Below are 7,118 nucleotides of genomic sequence, written 5' to 3' on the forward strand. Positions count from 1 at the left end.
CCGTCTGTCTCTTCTCCACCTATCTTCTCCTTCTATCTTCTATCCACCTCCCCCCTCCCTATTTATTTCAGAACTCCCTTCCTTCCCCTCCCCCCATTTCTGAAGAAGGGTCTAGGCCTGAAAGAAACATCAGCTTTCCTGCTGCCTGGCCTGCTGTGTACACCCAGCTGTACACCTTGTTATCTCATATCTCACATCTCCCAGTATCATGTCTCCCCACTCCATTGTCCTGTGCTCATATGCAACACCCAATCTGCAGAGCCACTTCCCACTCAACCTTCTTGCGTCCACACCCCCTCATCAGACCACCCTTCCGTGTTAACATCACCTCTCTATGCCTCCCATGGCCACCCCAGCCACACTTGCACGACTTGTTTACTCCTCCCGGGCGAAATCTTCTTGGATACAAGGAGTTGGGCTTGAATGCAGGACCAGGAGCATATTTCAGAATGAAGGTGCCAGGACGGCAGTCCAACACACATCTCGGTCATTTTGCCACGTGCATGTCATCACTGTGTAAGGAAGTCACCATTTTACAATTATATTAAATCATACAAAATGCTGTGAATATTATTGGAATACCTTTTTCTGTGGGAATTGATTTAATCAGCCATTTGTAATCCAACTGTCTGAAGACATAGCAGGAACTGCAGATGCTGGAGAATCTGAGATAACGAGGCGTAGAGCTGGATGAACACAGCAGGCCAGCAGCATCATAAGGAGCAGGAAGGCTGATGTTTCGAGCCTAGACTCTTCTTCAGAAATGCATTTGGCCTGCTGTGTTCATCCAGCTCTACACATTGTCATCTCTTATGTCTGAAGAGTTAGATATGTTAGCAAGGAGGATGGAGTGAGAGAAACCCAGTTGTGTTTTCATTCCTGCCCACTTGTCATGGCTGTGTATGTTCCTCCTGATTGGCCTCTGGCCAGCTCCTTGAAGCAGAGATGGAGTTGTGGAAATCTAAATCATGACACATTGGTTTGGCTTGCTGGTAGCTTCCCACCACTGTGAATTTTTCCAAAGACAGACTTCCAGCATCAGTGGCTACTTGTCCTGTCGCAGTGGGTTGCCAATTAAGGTCATTAAAAGGGTAATTAGCCCTTTTGTCCCATTGTAATAAGATTTAACTGTGGAACATAGGCACCATATCTGTTAGCAATGTACACATTAAGGTGTTACACAGTCGAGGCAGCTGCACAGTGGAAAGTAGATTTCGATAGTGAAAGTAGATTTATCTATGAGCATCTGACATCATAATTGGGGATACCGACTAGAAAATTTCTCCCGTAGTCAAAAACCTGTAATTGTTCTAAGATGGATGATAACAAAGGTAGGGGCATGTTAATTTATGGGATGGCTTCCACTTGTGTAACACTCTGAAGTAGTCTTGGGTGTCTCAACATGTTTACTACATTGGCTGCTTGGGTGGCACCTAGATGACAAGGGATGTTCATTCGTGGCATTGTTCATGACCAGTAGTGCCTCAGCAATAGTAATAGCCTGTCAGAAAATAGATCACCGGACTGCTGAGATGCTCACCAAATCATTTGTTACACCACAATTCCCAGTCATGGCAGCAACAATTTGAGCTTGCACGACAGCCATGTGACCTTCTAGTGCAACACACACACATTGGGCAGGTGCTCCTTGTGCTACAAGGGAAGCTATGTCATCGGCTAAACAATACTGCATAATATGGACCCACAGTTGTGTGAACAGAATTGGTCACATGTCTATGTTGGAAAGGAGAAGCTTCAAGCCTGCACAATACTCTGTGCGATGGTGGTGCTGGACTCTTTGATATTGAAGGTAAGCTTTCTAATGCATCAAGCATAGTGTGTATACCCTTCAGTATTCTGTAGGCTACCCAACTGAAGTCCTCATTTAAGCCCTTTGAAGCAAAATCTACTATAAACCACACCTTCTGGCAAGCTAGCACCTACTCCTTCTCATTGTCCTGGCTGCAACTCACTTTGTCTCCAAACTATCTTGAAAGATACATACAGTGTTAGCGCCTGAACTACTGCAATTAAGAATGCAGGGGGGTATGCCTTCAAATGAGGTGTTAACCTGGTGAAGCTATAAAACAGAACTACTTATGTGCCAAACAACACAAGCAGCAAATGACAGACAGAGCTAAGCGATTCTACAACTGAGCTAAGCTCTGTAATCCTACCACACTCGGTCATGAATGGTGGTGGACAATTTAAAAAATTGGCTCAAGGAGGAGGCTGCACAAGTATCTCCATCTTCAATAATGATAGAGCCTCGCGCATCAGGGCAAAAGATGATGCTGAAGCAATTGTACCAGTCTTCAGCCAGAAAAGCTGAATAGGTGATCCATCTTGGCCTCCTTCAGTAATTCCCAACATGGCAGATGTCAGTCTTCACGCAATTTGATTCACTTGGTGAGGCCACACCTAGAATATTGTGTGCAGTTTTGGTCTCCTTTTCTGAGAAAGGATGCTCTTCGGGTTGCAATGAAGGCCTACCAGGCTGATTCTGGGGATGGTGGGACTGACATATGAGGAAAGATTGACTAAGTTGGGATTGTTTTTGCCGAAGTTCAGACAAATGATGGGGGATCTCATAGAGACGTCTAAAATTCTTATAAGATTAGACAGAGTAGATGCAGGGAGGATGTTCCCAATGGTGCATGCGTCATAGTATGAGGATTCAGGGTTGACCATTTAGGATGGAGATGGGGAGACATTTCACCCCAAGAGTGGTGAGCCTGTGGAATTCATTACCACAGGAAGTAGATGATGCCAAAATATTGAATGTATTCAAGAGGTGGCTAGATGTAGCACTAGGGGTGAATGAGATCAAAGGTTATGGGGAGAAAGTGAGATTAAGCTATTGAGTTGGACAATCAGACATGATCGTTATGACTGGAAGAGCAGGCTCGAAGGGCTGAATGGCCTCCTTCTCCTCCTAACTTATATGTTTCTACATTTCCATATGACATCAAGAAACAGTTGGAGGCATTGGATACTGCAAAGGCTATGGAGCCCTGAAAATTTTCCAGAAATGGTACTAAGGACTTTGCTCCAGAACTTGCCGAGCCCCTAACCATTTTGTTCCATTACAATTACACCACTAGCATCTACCAGATAATGTGGAAAATTGCCAAATTTCTGTCCATAAAAAGCAGAACAAATCCAACCTGACCAATTACCATCCCATCAGACTACTCTTGATTGTCAGAAGAATGATGGAAGTTTCAGCAACAATGCCATCAAGCAGCAAATACTTAGCAATAATCTGCTCAGATTTTCAGTTTGACTTCTGCCACATCCATTCAGTTCCACTTCTCATTACACCCTTGGGTCCAACAGGAGCAAAAGAGCTGAATTCCAAAGATAGAGAATTGGCTGATGGGCAGGAAACAGCGAATCGGGTTAAGGGGTTATTTTTCAGGTTGGTGACCTGTAACTAGTGGGGTTCCACAGGGATCAGTGCTGGGACTGTAACTGTTTACAATATATCAATGACTTGGAGGAAAGAAGCAAACCTACTGTAGCCAAACTTGCAGATGACACAAAGTTAGGTGGAAGGCAAGATCCAAAGGAATGCAAACAGTTTACAGAGAGATATTGATAGTTTAAGTAAGTGGGCAACAAGTCGGAAAATGGAGTATAATGTGGAGTATAATCAAGAAGTTTAATGCAATATTGGCTGTTATTTTAAGGGGTTTGGTGTATGACAGAGGGGTGTGGTAGACTGAGAGACCCAGGTTCAAGTACCACCTGCACCAGAGGTGCACAATAACATCTCTGAATAGGTTAATTAGAAAAATAGGCAAGAGTGGGGATGGTGACCCTACCCCTGGGCCAAGAGGCCTTGGCCCAAGTTCCACCTACTCCAGAGGTGTGTAATAACATCTCTGAACTGGTTGAGTAGAAAAATAGTTAATTAAAAAAAAAGTGGGGAAGTCATACTCAATTATATAAGATGCTGATGAAACTACACCTGGAATGGTGAGCAGTTTTGATTCCCTTATTTGAGGAAGTATATTATTTCATCAAAGACAGTTAGGGAAAGTTCACTAGGATGATCTGTGCTATGGGAGATTGTCCTTTGATCAAAGGTCTATCAGGTTAGGACTCAACTCACTGAAGTTTAAAAGAACGAGAGGTGATCTCGTCGAAACATGCAGAATTCTGAAGGGCCTTGACAGTGGAAATGCTGAGCAGATGTTTCCCCTCATAGAGCATCTAGGATCAGAGGGACACAGTCTCAGAATAAAGGGATGTCATTTTAAGACTGAGTGAGAAGGAATTTCCTTTGTCAGATTGATGTGAGTCTTTGGAACACCTTGCCACAAACAGCTGTGGATGCAGAGACTTTGTGTATATTTAAGGCTCAGATAGATATATTCTTGATCTGCAGGGGAGACAGGGCATGAAGGTGAATGTGAGGAATATTGGATCAGCCATGATCATATTGACATAGCAGAGCAGGCTCGATGGGCTGAATGGCCTACTCCTGTTCCTGTTACTTATGGTCTTATAGTCTAAGGTTGGTGAGAATGACTGCCCTTGACATCAAGGCAGGAGATGACAGAGTATGGCATCAAGGAGCCCTAGCAAAACTAGGGATTCAGGGGAAATTCTCCACTGGTTAGACCTGGCCTGGAGGAAGATATTTTTGGTGTTAGGGGTCAGTTATCTCAACTTCAGGATATCTCCACATGAGTTCCTTGGGGTAGTGTCCTTGGCCCAACCATCTTCAGCTGCCTCCTCAATGATCTTCCCTCCATCATAAAGATCAGAAATGAGGATGTTTGCTGATGACTGCACAATGTTTAGCACCATTCGCAACTCCTCAAATATGGAAGTAGTCCAAGTTCAAATGCAGTGAGAGCTGGACAATATCCAGGTTTAGGCTAACGAGTGGTAAGTGACATTCACACTACAGAAGTGCCTGGCAATGACCATCTACAACAAGAAAGAATCTAGCCATCATCCCTTGACATTCAATGGCATTACCAATCACTGACACCCCACTATCCAGCACCCCCAACCTCATCCTGGAGTTACTGTCGACCAAATAATGTAATACTGGGCTAGACACATAAATACTGTAGCTGCAAGAACAAGTCATAGGGTAGGAATCTGCAGCAAATAGCTCATGTCCTGACTCCCCAAAGCCTATCCACCATCTACAAGGCATAAGTCGGCAATGCAATGGAATACTCCCCATTTGCCTGTATGAATGCATTTCTAGCAACAATCAAGAAACCTGACAACCCCCAGGACAAAGGAATCAACTTAACTAGCATCAGATGAACAAATTTTCATTCTCTCCACACTCAGCGGCAGAAGTGTGTGTCATCTACAAGATGAACTGCAGAAATTCACCAAGGTTGAGCACCTTCTGAATCCATGACTTCATCTATCTAGATGGACAAGGGAAGCAAATGCATAGGACCAGCAACACCTGCAAGTATCCCTCCAAACCAGTCACCACCCTGACTTGGAAATATATTGCCATTTCTTCAGTGTCACTGGTTCAAAATGCTGGAAGTCTGTCCCTAATGACATTGTGGGTGTACCTATACCAAATAGATTGCAGCCATTCAAGAAGGCAGTTCTTAAACACTTTCTCAAGGGATGGGCAATAAAATGTTGACCCTGCTGGCAATGCCCACATCCCATGAGTAACTCAAAAGTGTTTACATCATTACTTTGTTAAAGCAGTCAGGGAAGATGTCTGAGACGTCACTGCACAGCAGGTGTTTGTGAAAGTATGTTTTGCCCAGACTCAGTTTGCTGATTAGTTTGTGCAATCAGGACCAGTTGAGGAGGCCAAGAGTAATTAACACAAAAAATCTCCAGTTAGCTTCTGGAGGGGTGAACAGAATGTTTGTGAGCAATACAGAGGCAGAAGCCTTCAGATTACAACAGACAAAGAATATCTTTCTCTCCCTCTTCAGTGAAGTTACCAAAACAAGAAAGTTAGGTAGTTATTCTATTGCGTCATTGGCTGTAAGCTGTTATCTCTAACAAGTATTTGAAAGATTTGTAATTTCTATGCAACCTGCCCTGTCTCTTCAGCAAAGAATTGATCAAGAATCTGGATAAGGAGATTGAACAACAGAAGGTCTTGAAAGAAGCAAAAGGGACACCTCATGGAATTCTGTGAATTGGAACTACTGAACTGTGTTTCACCAGTACCTTTTTCTCCTGTAACGTGTTTGTTTGTTTGTCTATATGTGTGTGTTTGAGATCAAGAAGGAGAATAAAGTTTTGGCTAGTAGAGTTATTTTTTAGTAACTCATTGCTTTGTTTGTGTGTGGTTAGAATTGACGTATCTTGTAGTAAATAGTTTACTTTTTATGTACAGAAATCTGGTTTGTATTTTCTGTTAACCTAAATTCAAAATACAGGAAAATTGGAGACCTTGCATTAAATCTTTTAACTTTTGTAGCGGAAGTAGTGGGCCTGGAGTATTAGTGCATTTTCCCAAATTGGTCATGTCAAAACAATGGACAGGAAAGAGCAAGCTGTTGGAAATGTGTTGAGTTGCAGAGTAGAGAAAGCCAAACTAATAAAGGATCATCATTGCAATAAATGTTAAAGTGACAGTATTGAAATATACCCTCTGCTCTATGTTACAGTTGTGGTTGGAGCAGAAGACAAATTTCAGTGAGGATGTTCTGACTGAATCATGGACTGTTCTTCTTTACTGATGTTCAGTTCGGAGAATTATTTCATGAACAGTGCAGATACTGCCTCCTACTATGAACTCTTTCTTGTGGATTAGACATGCTAAATTGCCCATTGTGTCCAGGGATGTATAGGTTATGTGGATTTTATATGGGAAATATAAGGATACAGGGATAGAGTAGGGTAGAGAGGCGAGTCTGGGTGAGATGCTCTTCAGAGAGTCAGTATGGACTTGTTGGGCCGAATGGCCTGTTTCCACACTGTAGGGATTCTATGATATTCTCCTTCAAATAACAACTTGTCCTCTTTTATTTACCTGTTCATTCTACAAATCATTCCCTACTCCAGACACTCATGTCTGGCCCTAACATATTTTGCAGGAAATTTGAAGTTGGCAAAAAGTCTGTCAGCGGTTGCCATTCTATTCCTGTACACTTACAAACTTG

Source organism: Stegostoma tigrinum, chromosome 28 (assembly GCF_030684315.1).
Source record: "Stegostoma tigrinum isolate sSteTig4 chromosome 28, sSteTig4.hap1, whole genome shotgun sequence".
In the NCBI taxonomy this organism is placed as follows: Eukaryota; Metazoa; Chordata; class Chondrichthyes; order Orectolobiformes; family Stegostomatidae; genus Stegostoma; species Stegostoma tigrinum.